The sequence below is a fragment of the Oryctolagus cuniculus genome, chromosome 2 (genome assembly GCF_964237555.1).
Source record: "Oryctolagus cuniculus chromosome 2, mOryCun1.1, whole genome shotgun sequence".
In the NCBI taxonomy this organism is placed as follows: domain Eukaryota; kingdom Metazoa; phylum Chordata; class Mammalia; order Lagomorpha; family Leporidae; genus Oryctolagus; species Oryctolagus cuniculus.
The window spans coordinates 136,496,229-136,519,071 of NC_091433.1; positions in this window are offsets into that span (position 1 = coordinate 136,496,229).

The following is a 22,843-nucleotide window of genomic DNA, read 5'->3' on the forward strand; positions in this document are numbered from 1 at the left end:
TCATCTCTGAGACATTTGAGTATTTGGCCAGAGGACCAAGATTAGTCACTTTACTTATAGGTGGTGCAGTCAAGTGGGCAGAAACAAGAAAAAGTGTCCCATTTTTGTTTTTGTTTTTCATTTTCTTTCTTGGATGAAGCTAACCCTCCCTCTAAAGAAACTGGCTCACTTCAACCTTGGAAAAACACTCCCCACTACCTTAGGCTTTTGCCCTTAGGCTGGGAATGTGGTTCTGCTCTCTGCCTGCTGTGTTGCCCCAGAATGTCTTCAGGACAGCTCTAAAGGACTGTTGAGGGGCCAGGCATTGTGACATAGTGGGTAAAGCCGCCGCCTATAGTGCTGGCATCCCACATGGGCGCTGGTTCAAGTTCTGGCTGCTCCACTTCCCATCCAGCGCTCTGCTATGGCCTCGGAAAGTAGCAGCAGATGGCCCAAGTCCTTGGGCCCCTGTACCCACGTGAGAGACCCATAAGAACCTCCTGGCTCCTGGCTTTGAATTGGCACAGCTCCTGCCATTGTAGCCACCTGGGGAGTGAAACAGTAAATGGAATACCTGTTTCTCTCTGCCTCTGCCTGTCTGTAACCCTACCTTTCAAATATATATATATATTCAAATATATATTTGATTTCAATATATATATAATTTGATTTCAATATATATATTTGATTTCCATGTTAGGTAGGAAGTCAGAAATTGAGCCTATGCATGTATGAGAAAAGCCTGAAGACCAGCACCTACTGCGGAAGCTCCAGAAGCCCAGCATCTTGCACTTCAATGCTCTGCCCGGATCCTCATGACCTTCCAGGGGGTCCTGCCCCTTCTACCTGGCTTGATAAACATCCTTTCTCTAATGCAGGATGACACCAGCCAGGCTTCCCCTGTCTGATAACTTCAGGGGGGAAACTCAGAAAGGAATTTTTCATATTTACACCAACAAGTCCCTTGTTCGGGAGAAGAAGGAGAGGGGGAAGGAAAAGGTGGGAAGGCAAGACCCATCCCCTTAAAAGCTCCAGCCTAAATGTGCACTGTGCACTCTCTCTCAGGTTCTGTCTGAAGAGGTGCCCATCCATTCTTACGGATGTCCCTACCCTATTCATGACTACCATCTGTCTGATGCCTGAATTCTTTCTTGTGCAAAGACAAGGACCCAGTAGCAAATATATATATTTGATTTCAATACATATATTTGATTTCAATATATATATATTTGAAAAAAAAAAGGACTGTTGAGTTGGCTAAAGACTCCCATTACCTGCAGCTGATAGCCGAGGGTGTCACAGGAGGTGTAGGCTTCAACTTCAGAGAAGGGAATGAAGTAGACTTAAGGTCACCTCGGTATTGCTAAATCAAAGTGCTCTTCTTTCGGGTTGAATATTTCTCTATTTCTCTTCTCTCTCTCTCTCTCTCTCTTTCTCTCTCTCTCAGTTGTTAAACTCAGTTCAACATCCTACTTCTCCAGGAGCCCTCTCCAAACTCTCCCAGTTGGTGCTGGTGGCTCCTTTCCCCATGAGAGTAATTCTCTCTTCCTCTTGCAGTTTGCCACATGCCTTCTCTAGCCAGACTGTGCTCCTTTGGAGGAGACAGGCCTTGTTCAATTTACTTTTGTGTTCCGCAGGCTTGGAAGAACAATAGTGTTGTTAAATGATGATGCTGATTAAGATTAATACTCATCTAGTGTGTGCTATGTGCCAACCATTGATATAAGTGCTGCACAAATACCCACTCCATAATCTTCACAGCAATCTTGGGAAACATCTATTATTCAACTCACTTTTAAAAACAAAATGGATTTTATCTATTGGAAAGGCATAAAAAGAGAAGAGGAGAGAGAAAGAGAAAGAGATCTCTCCCATCTGCTCATTTACTCCCCAAATGAATGCAATGGCCAGGGCTGGGTCAGTCTGAAGCCAGGATCCAAGAGTTTCATCCAGGTCTCCCACATGGGTGGCAGGGGTCCAAGTATTTGGGTCATCTTCTGCTGCTTTTTTATGCCATTAGTAGAGAGCTGGATCAGAAGTGGAACATCTGGGACTCAAATTGGTGCCCTAAGGGATGCCAGCGTCCTAGGTGGTGGCTTAACCCATTATGCCACAATGCCAGCCTCTCCACTCATTTTTACAAAAAACAAAACTGAGACTCTGAATCATCAAAATGGCCATTTAAAGTTAAACAACACAGTCATGCAGTTTCTGAGTGTTGAGATTGCTGGTGGACAAACTCACACCTTTGTCTGTTTTCTCAAGCACTATAGCACATAGTAGTGAGCCAGTAAGTGATTTTTTTAAATGAACTAATGAATGGGCTGGGACAGGGACCTGAAATGAATTCTACTAAAGAATGTTTTAGAGTATTTATTTATTTATTTATTGAGCATGAGACATAGTTATAGAGATACTTCATTTCTTAATTCTTGGTCTGACAAAAGATTGATTTCTTGATGAACAAGTCTTTTGATATGAACAATATTAATTGCAGAATATTATTTATATATATACACAACATATTAGTATCTATGAGTGTATATATCCTTGAAATTTGGAACCTAAGATTATTAGGATGGAATAAAATAATTTCAAATGGTTAAGTCATCTGGATCAACCACCAATCCCATGCTTGTGTCTTCTCCACAAAGCATTCATTAATAGTAATTATCCCATCTTGGATGGAACTCCTCCAGGGATGGGGTATTCATCTTTCAGAGCAACCTATTCATTGTTAAAATGGCTCCATTGTTGAACTCCTTCTTACACTGAGCTGCAGTATAACTAGAACTCTAAATTTACTCTGTTAACTTCTTGGAGCATCTCCCCTCTGATTCTAGTAGGAGGAAAAATGCAGCACTGGAAGCTGACTTTGGCTTCCTTTCTTTCATTTATTTACAAAGTATTACACACTAATCTCTTTGTCATAAAGGAACCAATCTTTAGGTTTTACTCACTGTATCCATGTTTTATTGCTAGATCTCATTTTGTTGAGTTTAGAGGACCTAGAAAAGAGGAGGATGAGATGTCCAGATAAAAAGCAAACACGATAGGATCTGAGAGTCACTTAGAATGGTGCAGCTCAAAATTTAAATTGAATGTGCAAGATATTTCCTGGAGATCTTGTTAAAACACAGATTCTGAGTCAATTTTTCTCATATAGGGCTTGAGATTCCAAATTTCTAATAGGTTCCAGTTAATGTTGATACAACTGGTCCAGGAATCACACTGAGAATAGCAAAGATCCAGGATTTAAGAAGGCACGAGGCTATGCCTTTGGACAAATTCTCCTGGTCCTGCCTACTTAAGAACTCTTGCTAACTAACTAGCTTGCCAGAAAGATTTCTCAAACTTTAGTGGTTCTTCAAAAATTCAGATTCTTGGTCTTTCAGACCAGCTGATTTGGTAGATCTAGAGTGAAGTCCAGAAGTCTGAATTTTTTAACACAGGTGTCCCGATGTGTGGTTTGGGTGTAGCGCGCCTTTGGTTCAGACTTGGGAACCCCTGCCTGGAATGAATAAGTTAAGTGAAAACACGGGTTTTCTACACTCATCATTAATCATCAGACTCAAGGATGTCAACTGAATGGTGACTATATTTTGTAGAGGTAGGTAATGAAGGGACAGAGTGACACTTCGGTCAAACTAGTCTCTAGGACCAGCCCCAAGAATGTCTTCTTGACAGGAGGACCCAGTTCACTTGCCATTGTTAAAAGCAAACCTCAGTAAATATTGTTTGGAAAGCACATGATACCATGGATTTATGGATACCACTTATTATTGAATTAGCTAAGCCAACTCTCCATTTATCTGGATTCTGCCTCTTAACAAATGACATCTTCACAACACGAAATGATGCTACAAGGTCCATGCCAAATTAGCAGCACTCTCATTTAAATGTGGATGGCTAGAATATCATCCCACTCCCACATGGTCTTAAAGAATCTTCGCTATACTTGAAAATGTCCAAAGATTACAAACTCAGAACTCTGTTTTTCCAATATGTTTTCTTCCTAAAGGATATAAGGGAATGAATAAGTGAGGCCAACATTCTTAACTAAGCCCTGTTGTAAACTATCCATGGGTTCCAGTAAGGACAGGGAGAAACAGGATGGAGGAGTTGGTGAGATACCTACTCTTCATAAAAGAGCTGAGACCAAGGAAACTTTGTATTGATTTCTAGATATATCGGGAGATGGATAGGATTTTCGCCATGAATATTTCTTAGGAAACCAATAATATAATTTGCTTCCTGCTCAAAAAGGCAAAAAGGCTATGGAGCTCAAGTATGACCCAGGTAAAGGGAATGAGGGGAAGGTGAATTTTTCAAATCTTATATCATGTACACATCTCCAGAGTTCTTGGAATTCACGTTTGCAAGTACTCATATAATTGTTCCTAAATAATTCCATTGTGTTGAAAGTTTGCTCCGATGATAGGAACATGATGAAATGAAATCTGTGGTGCCCAGGAAGGGGGCATTAAGGAAACAAATATTTTCAATGTGAATTCTGTGTATTTGTGCATTTTTGTGGTGGAACAATGAGACTCTTGCTATGGGGATATCTAGCAATGCGCCACTAATACTCAAAAATAAAAATAGCTAGGAAAATTATTGCAAAATGTTCATGTACAAGCAGGAATCTTTGGCAAATGCTGTGCACATCCACACGTCCGCAGAGTTTGTCCTGACTCCACTCCCAGATCCTCACAGACCAGGCAGGCTGATTGGATATGGTGATAGAGGATCAAAGGAGTTTTCGGCACAGCCATCCTCTGACCTTTCCAAAGCAGACAAACATTCAGCGTTGCGTGGAGACATAACAACATACGGTGACACGGAGACTCCTGTAACAAGACACAGATGTAAACAACCAAAACGTGCCCAACTCTGCCCCCTTGATTACTGACTGCGGCTTCATCCCCTTTTTTCAAACTAACTGATTTCCGTTGGTCTTGGGAGAATCAATTGCCTTCTTAAGAAAAGATCTTCAAATCACTGACATTCTGGGACCATGTAGCCCAATCCTGCTGTTTAAGATTACCAAGAACTGAGGCCAAGTGGTCTGTTCATAAAGCATATACAGTTGTGGACTGCAGAACCAGAAAGCTGAGAATCAGGCCCTAAATCGTCACCTTCTACATTGGTCTTGCTCTGCCTGTCCTCTAAGTGCTGGACTAGACAGGATTTGTGTCACCTGGTTACTTAACCTTGACACATGTATTTGGTTGATATATTTCTTTTTTTTTTTTTTTTTTTTTTTTTTTGACAGGCAGAGTGGACAGTGAGAGAGACAGAGAGAGAAAGGTCTTCCTTTTGCCGTTGGTTCACCCTCCAATGGCCGCCGCTGCAGCCGGCGCACCGCGCTGATCCTGGCAGGAGCCAGGAGCCAGGTGCTTTTCCTGGTCTCCCATGGGGTGCAGGGCCCAAGCACCTGGGCCATCCTCCACTGCACTCCCTGGCCATAGCAGAGAGCTGGCCTGGAAGAGGGGCAACCGGGACAGAATCCGGCGCCCCAACTGGGACTAGAACCCGGTGTGCCGGCGCCGCAAGGTGGAGGATTAGCCTATTGAGCCACGGCGCCGGCTGGTTGATATATTTCTTTTCTTTCTTTCTTTCTTTCTTTCTTTCTTTCTTTCTTTCTTTCTTTCTTTCTTTCTTTCTTTCGACAGGCAGAGTGGACAGTGAGAGAGAGAGACAGAGAGAAAGATCTCCCTTCCGTTGGTTCACCCCCAAATGGCTGTTGCGGTCGGTGCGCTGTGCCGATCCGAAGCCAGGAGCCAGATGCTTCCTCCAGGTCTCCCATGCGGGTGCAGGGCCCAAGCACTTGGGCCATCCTCCACTGCCTTCCCGGGCCACAGCAGAGAGCTGGACTAGAAGAGGAGCAACTGGGACAGAACTGGCACCCCAACCAGGACTAGAACCTCGGGTGCTGGCGCCGCAGGTGGAGGATTAGCCTAGTGAGCCGCGGCGCCGGCCGCCAGTGTATACTTTTTGACATAAACTGACTTCTTTAAAAAAAAAAAAACGTATAAACTGTCATTTATATTTGCATGTTTTATACTCAGTGCAACTGGCCATGCCCTACCCATGATACCATCAGTGTGACTCACCTTTAATGCCAGGAGAATCTATGTTCAGAATCATTTCACTCCAGCTCTAATTTCCAAGGATCAGCTTCTCAAGAGAGACAGTTCCAAATGACAAATAATGTCTCATGGGGCAATATTTATACAGAGACCTTAGAAGTTATTTTTCTCCAAAGATAGACTTTCTGATTGGATTACCTTCGGCTGTGGCTAGAGTCGACAACCACAACTGTGCGGTATCTTCCATCTTCCTTTCTCATACTGGTCTCATGCACACATGCAACCAAAGCACACCTGTGTGTTTTCTAATCCCTTTTTCTGTTTTTTCTCCTCCTTAAAGATGATACACAGTTTTAACGTGAATAGTTATTTCTGTCTTTCCTTTTGTTGTCTTTCTAATGCCCCTAGTTCCTTTCCTTCAGTACTAGCTATCTCAGAATACAGGACCCACCTTATTTTCCTCAGTAGTGAATGTGCAAAGCAGAGTTTCAAGACACGAAGTCAATGAATGCAGTTTCTTTTCTTCTGAGCTCAGTGAAGCACCAGCAGGAAGATGGAACCAATGCAGGAGATACTTTCAGAATCCTTCACTCTTTTCCAGGCTAATCCAGCTTGTCTTGAATTGAGCTGGAAACTCATTGACTGTCTCTCATACTTCTCTTTTGGTTTCCTAATGGCTCAGCACATGTGCTACTTCCAACTAAACAGAACAAAACTGCATGGAAAGTGGGCACAATTGAGGTCAAGGTTTCTGGCTCTCTCAATTACCCATTAGTTTAAGTGCTCCTGTGTGTGTGTTTTGTGTATTTCTGTCCAGGGAGTGAAGCAAAATGGAGGTAGGCTTGAGGTTATTAGTTTTTAAAAAAATATTTATTTATTTGAAAGACAGAGTTACAGAGAGAGAGAGAGAGAGAGAGAGAGAAACCTTCCAGGGCGGGTGCTATGGTGTAGCAGGTAAAGCTGCCGCCTGCAGTGTCGGCATCCCATATGGGCGCTGGTTCTAGTCCCGGCTGCTCCTCTTCCAATAAAGCTCTCTGTTATGGCCTGAGAAAGCAGTGGAAGATGGCCCAGGTCCTTGGGCCCCTGCACCGCGTGGGAAGACCTGGAGGAAGCTCCTGACTTCAGATAGGCGCAACAACCTGGATGGCTGCAACGACCAGAGCTGGGTCAGGAGCCTCCTCCAGGTCTCCCACGTGGAAGCAGCAGCCCAGGAACTTGGGCCATCCTCCACTGCTTTTCCAGGTGCATTAACAGGGGGCTGGATTGGAACTGGAGCAGCTGAGACTTGAACTAGTGCCCATACTGGATGCTGGCACTACAGATGGTGGCTTAACCTGCTACGCCACAGCGCTGGCCCCACTGAGCTTATTCATTATTTGTTGACATGTGATAATCTTTGGGCCCAATTTTCATGATTGTTAGAAACTAATTTTTTGGCCTGAAAGCCTCTTTCAACAAAAAGATGATGCCATTTATTCAATCTGAATCAGGTGCACTTCATGAGGATGTCCTATGACCCTCTGTTATGAAGATTAAGTGGATACTTAGAAAAATAATCCAAAAGATAAATTTGGAATGCTGAAAATATTTTAAACTATTCAGAACAGTACCCATACACAATATATCATATGAATACAAACGAGTTTACTACTCTGGCAATATACACTCATCTCTACGGTGATGTCACATCCGGTTTTACTTATCTGTTGACAATCAAGTGTTCTCAATATCCCAGGGCAAGTTGTGATACCAGAGGCAGAGTGCGGAAACGGGGAAATGCGTGGTCGGGGGCCCTGGTAGGTCTGAGGTGGTGTAGCCCGGAATGCAGGGGAGTTGCGGCCTAATGAAATCTGAGAAATGCCTCTACTCAGCTTCCTTGAAGTGCCTCCTTTGAGTCAACTCAGAGCAGAATCCTTGGTCTAAGAGGAGGTGGCCTTGACTCCCACCCACCTCTGCTTTGAAAATGCACACCTATAAGGAAGGTTCCCAGATGGCCCAGATTTGGGAGTCTGCTTTTTGGGTTTCTTACTTTCCTTTGGTGCCAAGCACAATAAAACGAGATGGTAAAAAGAACCCTAGGTTCTTTGTTGGGCTTGCCTATTCAGGTTGGGGCAAGCAGTGTGTGGAATACTCCACCCGCCCCTCTGAGGCACCATCCCCACCCTGAGCAGAGGCCTCGGGACTCCTTCAGGTATGTGACTTCGACCTATTTCATTCCTGGTCTCCGCTTCTGCATTGCCCAGGGGACATGCATGAAGCAATGATTCTCTTCCTGTCAAGATGAGCCACTGCCCTAAAGGACATTTCCTAACTAAGCTCCACCTGCCCTGAGAATGAGTTTAAGTCTAGGAAGTTCCTTGAAGAGGCCCCCAAAGGAGTTCCAAGAAACCACCTCAGTGAGAAGGCATTCTAAGCTATTGATGGAAGGCCATAGGAAAGCAGTGGGATGTAGCACAGACCCCTCTCCTCCTTCTTCCTTGATGTATGACTTATGGACATTATCATGCCTTCAAAAAATGAACATACATTCTCAATACCTCCTGCCCCATCCCCTGTCCCACATGCATACATTTTTCTTTCTCTCTTTTGTACCCCCCCACCCCACTACCATCACCACCACCACCAGCAGCACGACTGTCATGTATTCTTTCTTTTTTTTCCATTATTTTCTTTTTCTTTTCTTTTCTTTCTCTTTTTTTTTTTGACAGGCAGTGGACAGTGTGAGAGAGAGACAGAGAGAAAGGTCTTCCTTTGCCGTTGGTTCACCTTCCAATGGTCACCGCGGACTGCGCGCTGCGGCCGGCGCACTGTGCTGATCCGAAGGCAGGAGCCAGGTGCTTCTCCTGGTCTCCCATGGGGTGCAGGGCCCAAGCACTTGGGCCATCCTCCACTGCACTCCCTGGCCACAGCAGAGAGCTGGCCTGGAAGAGGGGCAACCGGGACAGAATCCAGCGCCCCGACTGGGACTAGAACCCGGTGTGCCGGCATGCTAGGTGGAGGATTAGCCTAGTGAGCCGCGGCGCCAGCCAACTGTCATGTATTCTAATAAAATAAAAAATCCTGTTGCACCACTGGAGCGTTGAGTGGCCTTAGATGTATCCTTCAACTTCATAAGCCTCAGTGTCCTCAGATGATGAGAGTTAATAATACCTCTCATATAGGAGGTTGTGGGGATTAAGAGAGAACACAACATTTCTGATCCAGAGTTTCGCCCAATGCTTAGGACTCAGCAAATGCCTGCTCATCTTCCCCTCACCCCTGCTTCCGTCTCTCTTTGAACAATTCTAGATGCTGTGCTCTGGCCTCTCATTTTCAAAAGTCTTCCAGTCGCAAATTGCCCTCATATCTGAATGGATTTTGCCTTCTTGGATTGTGCTAGTCACCTTCTAGCCCCCACTTTCCTGTTTCTGTACCTAACAGCCAGGTTCTTAAGATGGCTTTCTTTTTTCTCATCTCAGTTTCTCATGATCCACTGTAAAAATACACAGATGAAAATGGCATTCAGCAGGAAGCCCATAGCACAGCAAGACAGCCTTCTTTCCCAACTGCTGGCAACCGTCTAATCGTGGTCTTGGTGGATTCAAGCGGAGGCCACCAAAGGGCTCTCCTGCAAGGCTCAGCGGCATTCCTCTTCGGGGTCCAGGGTCTGGGCTCCCCACATGAAGACCCCTTTGACTTCAACAAATTGGAATAACACCTATTTCAAATATATTATTTGATGAAAGCAGATGTCAGCAGATACTGCCTATGTAATTGATATTTGATTTATTCAAGATTTATGCATGCTGTGCCTTAGATTTATTAATGATAATCCCCGGCTCTTGTGTTTAATATAGTGGAACCAAAACATAATTTGCTGGGATCAGTCAGAAATGCATCAAAGTGATTAACTCTACATGCAAACCATTACCCAGTGACATCCCTACTGTGCACAGTGCAAAACGAGGCAATAATACAGTAATTGGCTTCACTTATGCAAGTTAGATATTTGTCGTGATTGCTAGTAAAATCTGCTCCCTTTTATCTCTGATTCTGCATCTCCATGTCCCTTGTCACCCTTTGATGTTCCTTTTCCTGGCAGGATTCTCCTGAAATGAGCAGGCACGCATGTGCATGCAAACTTGTGCAGACTCACATGGCATCCCACCCCAGCAATTATGTGCTAAGAAGGCAGTCTTCATCAAACACCCAGGGAGGGTAGCTGTCCTTCTCAGGAGGTGAGGTGCAACCTCTCCAACGGAGGAAGGTGACTCAAGGTCAGCACATGGAAATCACATCCCAACATTGCTTTCTTTCTACATCTGTCACCTATCTGAATACCCAGCCAGGCTGCAAAACCATTGCCATTTTGAAGTGGGCAGTTTTGAAGCAATGTAAATCATCATTGGGATAACATTGTGGGTGACAGGCCTGTCCTTCGATTATTTTAATTTTTTCGAAGAGCACTGAGAATCATCTTTAATATGTGAGTCTTTACACACTTCACTATATGCATTACAATGTGTGGGGACTGCTCTTTGTTGTTTTGCTTGATTTTAGCCAATTAAAAGATGGATAGCCCTTTATAATAAGACCAACGTCCTTCCTACTTTTTTAGAAAATAGGATTTATTTGTTTGAAAAGGCAGAATTACAGAGACAGAGGAGAAAGAGAGAAAGATCTTCCATCTACTGGTTCACTCCCCAAAAGGCCTCAATAGTCGGGGATGGGCCAGGCCAAAGCCAGGAGACAGGATTTTCTGCCAGGTCTCCCACATGTGTACAGAGGCCCAAGGACTTGGGCCGTCTTCTACTGCTTTCCCAGGCGTGTTATCAGGGAGCTAGATTGGAAGTGGAGCAACAGGGAATCGACCTGTTATCCATATGGGATACCAGCACTGTAGGCCATGGCTTTAATCCGCTGTGCTACAGGGCTGGCCCAACCTTCCTACTTTTAAAAATATAGTTTAGTTTATATTAGGAATTCATGAAGGTAGAGAAGAGCAGTTTCATTTTGAAAAGTTGAAAGTAAGACTACCATGGAGTAAAAGATTCAAAGTGTACAGAAACATGTGAAGTGAACAACGGAAGTCTCCTTTCTCTGCCCTATCCTTTCTGGAGACCCCATCCCCATGGTAATTGTTGCAGTAACTTCTTGCTTGCCCTCCAGAAAATGTAAACAGTATCCCTACATGTATATGCAATATGTTTTTCATCTAATACTGTATCTTCGAGATGTTTCCCTTCTTGCATGTGGAAAGCTCTCTGATTCTTTTTCACTACTATCTGTGCTCATTTTTAATTGTTTAAAGTGCTGCCTGACCCAGCCATGCTACCCAATAAGCTCTCTACTTGGAAATCATTTAAAAAATTCTTATTTCTAGCCTGGGAATTGTGGCCACAATTTAGAATGAAGTAGCATCTTGTGAGGATTTACAGCAAGATGGAAACACACACTGCATCCCACATTTTACAGCAAAATCTGCATAAATGGTCCTTGATTTCTCTGTTGCCTGGAATGTGCCATCTGTCTCCAGGGCATCTGGTAGAATATGTCAATACATCAACGTGGCATCTGGGTGGGCACGGGTATTTCTGACTCCCATGCCTACTGCCAGGTTTATACTGAAATTTTGGCACATTCAATGATACATTTATAAAATGCTTGCACCATCTACCTCATGGATCTAACCTGACTCACAACTAATTTAAAATGAACTCCCAGGACTCTCTTTTTGTTTCTTTGATGGAACAACACCAATTGTTCTATGTCAGTTTCTCCTTTGCACCCCAAGCAGTGTAGGAGGCATTTTGAGAGTGTCTAAAAACAGCTCACAAGGGATCTTTCTTCGTATTTTGAATGCCATTAAGGAATTACCCCCAGAATGAGGTGTGAAAGCTGTGAGCTCTCTGGGTCAACCTTTTGAAGCCTTCTGAACAATGTGCAGTGTTCTGTATGGGCTGGGCCTGTCCATAAACATCGCGGCTTCTGTCATGCAGGGTGTGCTGTGCTCAGCAAAGCACAGAGCTCCCGAGCCGAGTTACAGAGACTTCACTCTCTGGACTCGTTTCTTATGGCTGCTACAGAAGCAATTCCTGCTTCAGCACTCCCAGTGATCTATTCTTCCTGTCCTAAAAGCTAATTGATTCCTGCCTCTGAGTGCCGAGGACTAGGAAGAGCGATATCTCTGCTTGGCAGCAGTCTGTGAGGCTGGGTCCACCCGGACTCGCTTGGAAAGGTTGCCATGACCCGGACCCTTGGCCTGAAGAAAGAAATTAGGCTGGAGCAAAAAGGAACCTGGGTGTGGGAGTAGTTTCAAATTGTGAAGTGTGTAAATCTTTGTACCCCTCCAGGGACAAGGGACTATCTCTATTACAGAGCAGAAGGACCTGCGGACCATTTGCTAACTGGTAATGCTTAGGGCAACTGATCTTTGAACTAAGACATACTGGGGTACAAATCTCAACTATAAGCACTATAACTGAGAGGGTCCAAGTAACACTTTTTGCTTATTTTATTTTTATTTATTTGAAATAAGGAGACATAGGGAAACATAGAAAGACCTTGCATCTGTTGGTTGACTCACCAAATGTCTGCAATAGCCAGGACTGGGCTCCACCAAAGCCAGGAGCTAGGAACACCATCCAGGTCTCCCATGAGGGTGGCAGGAACCCAACTAGTTGAGTCATTAGCACTGCCTTCTAGGATGCTCACTGGCACAAAACTGGATCAGAAGCGAAGATGAGACCCGGATCTAGGCACTTTGATATGGGATGCAGGCATCCTAAGCAGTGTCTTAACTCCTCTGGTACCAAACCAGAGGCCCCAGACAGCACAATTTACAACTCTGGGCCTCAGTTTCTTCTGGGGCAACCAAAAGAGTCTACACTGAGTGTTATGAAGAGAATTTAAAACTGTGCATGAGGAAATAAGTGCTAGGAAAAGGACACATGGTGCTAACGACATGTGTGCCCCCAGAAACTGAAGAGCAATGGTATCAACAGTAGTGACATGGCCTATTATTCATCAAGGTCCCAACAGTCAGGTTAGCGTTTTTCCCAGAGAAAGGCTCTGAGGACCGTGGCCACCTAGACTACGTCCTGGAGGACGACTGCAGCCTCCCAGGCCACTGCCTTCTCGCCATCTACTGCCATCACCACCTGCCAAAACTCCCTCTTCCACTTCTTGTGAGCAAGGGAGACTGACACAGGGATTGGTTTGTTCCTGATCGGGGTGGGTCGGGGGACAGTGTGGAGAAATGCATGGAGCCCCAGAAAAAGCAAATGGTTAGTGAAGTTTGAAGTGGCAGGGGAAAGGCTGACGGAGGCCACTTAATCTTGAAAAATATCAGCTCCCCTTCTGGGCGTGAGTCATTTCCTTCCACAGAGCACTGCTCATGTTCAAGTTCCTGAAATGGATCTGATGCTGGTTTGGGGTCACTTAGACTTATAAAACCTCATTTCTGTTTGAGATGGCCTTACACTTGGAGTAAGTTCGTGGTCTTTCAAGTGTCCATGGCATAAAATTGGGTCTGCACAGTACCAGGATATCAGGATGGAAAGATGAGCAAGGTTTGCTGGGGCCACCAAGTTACAGACGTTTCTAGGTGGCTAAGCTTTGAAGGAATCTGAGGAAATCTCCAACTGAGTGGCTTGGCTTTCAAACTTATTTGGAAAGAGTTTAGAGCAAGATTTATCAAATAAATTGCTGCACAGGATACGAATAAATGCAGCTGACAAAAGCACAGTTAAATTGCAATGGAGCAGAATCCCAAGATATCTCTGGGAAACTCTGGGATCCAAAATACCTTTGAAATGTTAATTTTCTCCCAATAGGTGAGAACATGGCCATGCTATCTTTTTTTTAATTGTCACTTAATATTTGTATATACTTACAGGGTACAGGCTGACAGTTTGATAGATGTATACAATGTGTAATGATCAAATCAGTGAAACCAGCTTTTCCATCTCCTCAAACACTTAGCATGTCTCCGCGTTGGGAAGCTTCTGTCTCTTCGATTCTGATATATTTCAAAATAACTAGAGAAGACAGTGCATTCTTAAACACAGTCTCCTGAGATTAGCATTAGCTTCACCTGGGAGCTTGCTAGACTTTCTAATTCTCGGGCCCACCCCAGACCCCGCTGAAAGGAGTCCAGGATTCAGTGTTGTACCAATCCCTGCAGGTGATGTGTGCTCACTCAAGTTTAAGAACCAGTCCTCTAGGGCCTTTCAGTGAGCATCTCAGGCTCCCTCAGGAACACTCAGTTTCAGTGGACGGCAAGCACAGCTCTCCACAAACCTCTGTGAGTTCTTGGAGCATGCGCCCTGTCTTGGGAGAGGTCTCCCTCAATTCTGTATATTTTAGTAGCATTGCAGAGAACTCTTGAGTTTAACTTAAACTGGAAACGACTCCAACAGTGGTTCTTCTAGACAAATGGCTTAGAATCAAAAGATTTTGATCCGCACAGATTATTTCAGTGGATTTGGCCAGTAGCCTGAACTGTTGCAATGGGATTACACCCAAATAGTATGCTATTCCAAAAAAGTTTGTGGGTTAAAAAATAGAATACACCTTAAATTTAAAGAGAGATTTTTAATTTTCAAAACTATCTTATTTCATAACACTTCCCTCAGATCCTGACACTCTGTAACGTTCCCCTTCCCAATTTTAGTAGTGAAAAAAAAAATCAAGAATAGAGAGGCAATTTAAGTCTTCCTAGATCACAAAGATAGTTGCAAAATGAATATTAGAATCCAGTTCTCCACAATACCTAAGTCCACTGTTTTTTTCTGATGTTCCAGGAAATATATTAGGCAATTTCCTAAGATTTACAACTTGATCAGTTTTCTCTATGGGTCTTTCTTTCCTCTCTCTGTTTATAACTGACACTAATAACTTTCATGTAGGTTTAAAATTGTGGAATTTCCGGTTTGATGATTAGTTAGGGAGCTCCCTGACCCATCCCAGTGACAGGTGAGACATGAGGTGTTGTAACTAAGGCAACTGTTCCCTTCGGATCCTATTGGTGGGCATCTGTTTCTAGTTGTAACTGGCCAAACATCCCCTTTGCAGGAAAACTAATAACATCTTAACATATGGTCTTGAATCTGGGCCGCCAAATGACCTTGCATGGAGATTAATTGAAGGTGTTAATGGCATAGTTCCCAGCCAGGAATGTCAAAATACTGGCTTGGCCTCCTATGTACATGTTTTAAGAGGATTTGCTATTGATACTGAGCTGGATTAACTTTAAATATAAAGAAAAATACTATAACTTCAGCAGCCACCTGTGAAGCAAGTTTCTGTAGCTAAGGAATCTGAATTAGTGCGCGAACAGGGGGCGGGATAATGAACTTGACATCCCATTTTGACTCTCTAGGAAAAATTCCCAAGACACAATCTTCTTAGGTGGGGGTAACATGGGGATCTAAATTCTGTTGAAGTTGAAAAATATATTCTATGACCTTCCGTAAGATTCTGCTTGGAAAATACCATTAGAGATTAGAGTTGATTTGTGGGTTTTCTGTCCTGTAACTTCCCTCCTTCCTACCCTACCCAGGCAGGAGAAACAGGCCAAAGACCAGTGAAAAGAATGATACTTTAAGCTGTATTTTCTCAAATATTTACACAGAATGTCTTCAGCTTTCAGGATGCTTCAAGCTTAGTTATAATTATCTCATGCCTTGATCCTGGTACAGTCTCTCCTTCTTCCTATCAGTTTCTATTTTATTTTTTTTACTTCTGTTGTAAGACATGCATGCTTGTGTATATATGTATATCACAATTCACCTTAAAGGATACCTGTAGCATATAAAGACATAAAAGTAAACACAGAATAATTTCCCTTCATGCATATATTTGTAAACCCATAAACTCTAAGAAAAGATGAACTGGATTTTTTTTTAACTTTTATTTAATGAATATAGATTTCCAAAGTACAGCTTATGGATTACATTGGCTCCCCTCCTTCATAACTTCCCTCCCACCCACAGCCCTCCTCTTTCCCGCTCTCTCTCCCCTTCCATTCATATCAAGATTCATTTTCAATTTTCTATATATACAGAAGATCAGTTTAGAATACATTAAGTAAAGATTTCAACAGTTTGCACCCACATAGAAACACAAAGTGAAAAATACTGTTTGAGTACTCATTATAGCATTAAATCTCAATGTACAGCACATTAAGGACAGAGATCCTACATGAGGAGTAAGTGCACAGTGACTCCTGTTGTTGACTTTACAAATTGACAATCCTGTTTATGGCATCAGTAATCTCCCTATGCTCCAGTCATGAGTTTCCAAGGCTATGGAAGCCTTTTGAGTTCACCGACTCTTATCTTATTTAGACAAGGTCATAGTCAAAGTGGAAGTTCTCTCCTCCCTTCAGAGAAAGGTACCTCCTTCTTTGAAGACCTGGATGAACTGGATTTTAAAACACTGAGAATTGCATGTATTGGTCCTTTGCCCAGTTTGTTCTCCAATTTTGGCCAAAGGAGCCATGCAACATCTTTGAAAACCAGACTAACTGCTGGTTGCACAACTGATTAAAAAGTAAAAATCATTAACTAGAATACCATGCCACCAATTCATTAATGCCTCAGGAGACAGACTGTTGAAATAATAATTTCACAAGTTATTTTTTGAGGAGCAACTCAGGACCTAGTTCTTTGAGTAGTCCTGTTCCATGTTCTTGCACTCCTTCTACTCACAAGTCTCTGCTGCCTACATTACTGTGCAGTATTTATACATAATCTTTCTCTTGTCATTTATGACAAACTCTGAGTTTCCTGAAAGCAGACCTATCTTATTTATCTTTTAAATGCCCAGTGTTTCCTGCAATGATTGATCTACAATAAGCCTCACTGTATGTGTTTGCTTGACCTTTCTTTAATGACTAAGTCTATAAGGAGTACAAAGTCCTAGACACCATCCTGGTTGCAAAGAGGTTATAAGAGTTTGGAGGTATCAGTACTTATTTACCTGAGACAAGAAAAGTGGGATTAATCCATGGTATCAGTGACCACATTCCACGTTTAGTTTCACCCAAATAGGCAGTATTTCTAGGCCACACTATAACACGGATTTATGTTTATTGAGAAACAGTTTGTAGCATACACACCCACACACAGACACAAACCTTAAAAGTGTAATCATTCTAACAAACTTAGCACTTTTTGTGCTCATGTACTTGAGCTAACAAGATTCCATATGTGCATTTTGATTTTCTCCTAAATAAAATTCTCCAGATTCTTAAAAGAACAAGAAAGGAAAAGCTTAACCCATTATGCTCAGATGAAAGAAGTAGAAAACGAAGTGGAACAGCTTTGTCTAATTTCCCAAATTGAATAAAATGAAAAACAAATAAATGGATGATGAAAAGCCATGTATGTCTGATTCACTTGCCTTTCCTATTGAGCAAGCCACGCAGGTAATTCAGCTGGGTCCCCTGAAATCCTTTGCACATTTACCTTTCAAGATCAGACAGAATGGCATGCCATCCACCGGGCAGCCCTCGCACACCGTGAAAAGAAAGAATGCTGTGTTGAACTATCATTGGAGTGCCAGGCTTGGGGGATCCATGGGCTGTTAACACAAATAGAGTTAGAAAGAGATTATGTGGCCCTGGACATTGCAAACACACTGTAGACTTTTTCCCCTCACTGAAATGAGGCACTGGATAGATACCTCAGTGGAAAAAGCAATTAGTGGTCAGGAATGAAGTTCCTTCCTTTCCTTACCCATTCTCTCCCTCCCAATCCTTTCAAACCTCCCCTGGGTCCAATTTGGGAATTCTTGCAAAGGCTAAAGTCCAGCAGCTTAACAGCTATTAAACACGGTCGTAAAGTGAAGATGCAGCCTGCGAGCTGGGCTCTTGGCAGCGTCAGAGGAATATGGCAAACGGCACAACTCTTTTGCTGAAAGGAAATAATAGAAGAGATGAAGGGAGGGGGTGTGGATAAGTCAGATTGAGAGTTTCAGATGGCGACCCATGGAGCATACTAACCCACTCTGGTATTGCTATTTAGTACCTGTGAAGTCTCCATTATGCATTATTAAATTCATGTATTATTGAATCATGAATCCTTGTTCCCTGATAAGAAATGGAGATGATTTCTTCGTTTAAATTAAAGCCCTGCCTCCTTATTTGAATAAAACTGCATTACTGGCTGCCTAGCATGCTAATCAGAAAACTGCATTAAGCAGGTAGGACTGTATGAATTAAAAAATAATGAAACAAGACTTTTCAGCCAGACATTGTTCCCTCGCTTGCTTTTCATGACAGCGGATTTCCTACTTGGAGTTGATAAGACAACGGCAAATGAAGATAACAACATGAGAGGGAAATCATTCACTCTAATGGGCTCCACCTGTGCAGACTTCAGCTCATTTACATGGCTGCAGAAAAATTAGAAATCATGCGGCAATTAGTCTGTTCTAGATTATGCAGTGTGTCAACTGATACCACTCAGGAGAGCACTAGTGCTAAAATGGTTTCAGAAGATAAATCTACTCTCCTATACAAACAGTTTTAATTACCTGGAAAACGGCATTGCCTATTGAGAAATCTCCATTGTGAACCTGGGCTGCTCTCCTGCTATTGGAATCAGATGTTGGGAAATTCCAATGTTTATGTAATTGACTCATACAGGATTTGATGACTTGTTGAAACTGAAATTGGGCCTCTTGGTTGGGTCCCCAATTGTTCATCAAAGGCCTCTTTTAATGTTCTCCTTCAGAGTTGGTCTGGGGAAGAGGAGGACGATTATATATATTTTTAAAATGCTTCTGTCTTTGCTTCTGGAGACTTAGCTTTCAAATCTGATAATTAGACAATAATTTTAAACATGAAGCTTGAGTCAACAGATCAAGCAACTAGAAACATTTTCTTACAAATAAAATGTTAAGACTACTATGGCTTTGGAGTCTTAGGGCATTAGGATACAATCTCTCTATTCCTTTTGACCTTAAAATATGTTTTTCACTTTCCTAAGAACCATGGATGCATTTAGAGAAACTATGTTCATGAAAATACAGCTTTTGCTTTTATGAAAGATCATTTCATGGCTTTGTTTTTATTTGCTTATAGAAGTGCTTAGGTATTCACACTCAGTTTATTTTGTCATTGTTGTTTTTGGGTTTTTTTTTTTGGTAATTTTTAATTGCTTTTGAGAATAATACAGCAAGATTAGGGTTGGTGGTCAAATTTACAAGAGAAGCAATGGTTGAAGGGAGGCTGCTTCTAAGCGAAAGCATTGGCCCTTGGGTGGGAGTTATCTCTTGGGATGCTGGTAAAATGTCTGTCTTTTTGTACCTTTAGGAAAGACAGAGGCAATACCTCCTTCAGGAAACAGCAAGCCCTTAGCACTGCTCAGTAGAATCTGCTCACACAGCAAACATTAAACATAGATTCTGGGGCTGGCGTGTGGCTCAGTGGGTTACACAGCCATCTGCAATCCTGGCATCCCATATGAGCACTGGTTGGAGTTTCAGCCGTTCCATTTCCAACCCAGCTCCCCGCTAATGTACCTGGGAAAGCAGCATAAGATGTCCCAAGTAGTTGAGCCCTTGTCATCCATGTGGGAGACCTGGATGAAAATCCAAGCTCCTGGTTTTGGCTTGGTCCAACCTGGATGCTGCAGCCATTTGGGAAGTGAACCAGCAGAAGGAACATCATTCTCTTTCTTTCTCTCTCTCTCTCCCTCCATCTCTGTAACTCTGCCTATGTAATAAAGAAATAAATCTTCAAAACTGGATTCTGCTTGGTGGAAGCCAGTGGTTGTAGGGTACCCATTAAAAGGTAGTTGATATACACTCTAAGTGACAAAAGAAGGCCCAATCTTACCTACAGGTAGAGAAGCAATCTTCTGGCATAGTGGGATTTCAGCCAGCCTGACATTTTCTGGCCAAGAGATGTTCTAAGCTTGTTCTCTGATGTTTAGTTCAAGATTTCACTTCCTACTAAAAATACAATCTCTGGGGACAGTTCACCCGGAACTTTAGCATACTGTTCTTCAATTTTTGTCCCAGGAGTATTTGCTCAGTGAGGTATCCATCAAGACAAGGATTCCAAGGAAATACAAATTTAGCAAATGTTGCTACAGTTCTTTTCTAAATAGCAAAATGAACCTAGTATGCTAAAAGCTCTGAAATGTCTTGGAGGTAAGAAACTTGTTGAAGCCTGGGCTTCTCAGATTTATCTGTACAATATAGCACCCCCCCCCCCCGGTAATGGACGCTTAATCACACCCAGCATCCACGAGAACAACTTTGGGTCATACTCCTTTAGTGTGAGTGAATTTCCTCCTAGAGTAGGTTTTTCCTACAGAGAAAATGATGTTAGGGCCAAACTCACAGTTCTACGGACAGACAGAAGATTTGTCTGGCTACAGGAACTTTCTGAATCATTTGGCTGGTTTCAAAGGCAGTTTCCTCCCATTTCAACATGAACATACATATACACACATGAATGCATCCATGTACATGCAAGCATACATACCTATAATCCCATTTTGCAACCAGTGTTCTTTACATGAAGTACTGAACACAGAAAATACTTTGAATGACTAGTTTCTCATTTTCTTCAAACTGGTGTTCAATCAGTGCCATTTGAGACATCTAAGAGAGAAGTTCATTCATTACATACTATGAGTACTTCAAGTATTAGGGAATAGTTTTCTCCTGGAACCAGAGCACAGTAATGGCCTAATAACATTCTTAAGACAATCCAATTTTCTGGCAGTAACTTTTATTTTATGTCACCTTCCCTAAATGCGAATACAAAGTGATGTATGGTATTGAGTCGAAGAATGATGGAATTTTGACCTGGGATGGGTTCAGATACAGTGTAGCTCCTTGTCTTCTTATTTGGCAGTGCGGACAGGAAGACCCAGGGTGCGGTGACCCACATTGCTATGGATGATACCTGAATCAGGATGGACCAAGAGTGCAGTTCTAGTCTTCAGACCCAAAGACAAGAGTCTATTTTTCCAAATCATTGTGGACTGTGGGAGCTACAAACAGATTCCACGCTCTGCCATCACCCAGAGCCCTTCAGGAAGGGTGAGGGCAGTCCCATTCAGAAAATCCCTAACCATGGGCTTGTGAGTTCATCACTTGGAGAAAAGTATGCTGCTCAGGACTCTGAAATGCACTGAAATCACTACTTGCATAATGAGCAAGCCAGAAAGTCTGAATGGAAATTGGGCCTGTCCTAGGAGAGAAGGGGAAGCTGCTTAAAAGGTGGGCATGTTAGTATATTGAGGACTGGCAGCCTCTTCAGAGTACATAAGTATGCAAACTTCTCCCTGAGGTGAGACGTTACCTTCCCAATGCCAAAGTGCCAGCAGTCATTCTGTTTCTGCAAGGGTATTTATAAACAGGTCCAACTGCGGAATGGCTGAACCTGGGGTAGAGAAATCTGAGTTTGGGGTGGGACTACAACAAATCCCTCACATACACAAGGATTCACCTCACAGCCAGAAAAGTCAACATTAAAAGGCAATGCCAACAAAAGCAACAATGAAACTCATGATGGATGGAATATGGAATATTATACAGCTATTAGAAATGATACCCTGGGGCCAGTACTGTGGCATAGTGGTAAAGCCACCATCTGCAGTGCTGGCATCCCATATGGGCACTGGTTTGAGTCACTGGTGCTCTACTTCCAGCTCTCTACTATGGCCTGGGAAAGCAGTAGAAGGTGGCCCAAGTCCTTAGGCCCCTGTACCCACATGAGAGATCCAGAAGAAGTTCCTGGCTCCTGGCTCCTGGCTCCTGGCTCCTGGCTTTAGATAGACCCAGTCCCAGCCATTGCAGACATCTGGGGAGTGAACCAGTGGATGAAAGACCTCCCTCCCTTTCTCTCTCTCTCTCTCTCTCTCTCTCTCTCTCTCTCTCTCTCTCTGCCTCTACCTCTCTGTAGCCCTGCCTTTCAAATAAATAAATAAATCTTAAAAAAAAAAAAAAGAAATGATACCCTGAGACTGATTCTTAAAAAAACTGGAAAGTAAAATGGATGGACACACACACACACACACACACACACAAAGATTTATTTATTTGAAAGGTAGAGTTACAGAGAGAAGGAGAGACAGAGAGCAAGAGATTTTCCACATGCTGGTTCTCTACCCACATGGCTACAATGGCCAGGGCTGGAATTAGGCCAAAGCCAGAAGCCTGGAGCTTCATCTGGCTCTCTCACATGAGTGCAGGAGCCCAAGAAGTCCCAGATTCCATATGGGATGCTGACATTTCAGGAGGTGGCTTAACCCACTGTGCCACAACACCAACCCCAGCAAGATATTTTTAAACATAGAAACAATGGAAGAAATGAAAAGGAAAATATATATGAATTTGGTTACATAAAATGTAAAATATTTGTATGGTATGAAACGGCAAGATCAACTGCAAATTGGTGAAGAGATTTGTCATCAAATGGCTACACTACCATTTTTTTTAAACAATTTTAACTACCTTGTTTGTGGAAGGAAATGCACCCTGTGTTTTGGAAGAGGCGGCACTCACTGCACTAGCTCTCCATCATCTTTACGGAAATTTGTTTTTGGACAAAGCTGTTCTTTGCTCTTTAATTCTCTAGAGATGATGAAGATGTGCTCCCACAGTAATCTTGAGTCACTGTTGATTGCAGTGGTTGGATGATTCCCATAGGCTGCAGTATTATTTATAGCATATTTATAATATCAAAGGACTTCTACTTTCCTCTACTAACCTCTATCTCCACTTCCTTAGTGACTTCAAGGGAGGCCCTGAAGTAACCTCAAAATTTG